Below are 415 nucleotides of genomic sequence, written 5' to 3'. Positions count from 1 at the left end.
GAGCAAAGTTGAAGGAGAGGAGAAAAGTGGTTGTGGGAGATAATATAGGGAGAGACAGTTAAAACTGAGATGCAGTTTAGGGTTAATATAGAAAACTAATACCACAGAAGCTTCCTAAAATATACACATATATGAAGGTGATGGGTGACAGCATCCCAACTGTCCCTCTCTTGTCACTTTATAGGGAATCTTACCTAATCATCTGGTGAACATTGGTAATCGAGGTTAAGTAAAAGCTTGGAAAAGCACATGTCTTAGGGGAGACCTTATCATTTTGTCACACCTGTGCTAATGAGCTTTGAAGTCTCAGCTAAGCATCTCAAACTCTTATCTAGAAGACATGTGGGGCCTATGTCAGGTTTCCAAAAGGGCCAAACTTGCAGTTTAATCTACTGTTGTGCTTATGGTCATCAAT

This window comes from Mastomys coucha, unplaced genomic scaffold (assembly GCF_008632895.1).
Source record: "Mastomys coucha isolate ucsf_1 unplaced genomic scaffold, UCSF_Mcou_1 pScaffold13, whole genome shotgun sequence".
NCBI lineage: Eukaryota > Metazoa > Chordata > Mammalia > Rodentia > Muridae > Mastomys > Mastomys coucha.
The sequence above is the reverse complement of the archived record's forward strand: the minus strand, read 5'-3'. Positions refer to the sequence as shown.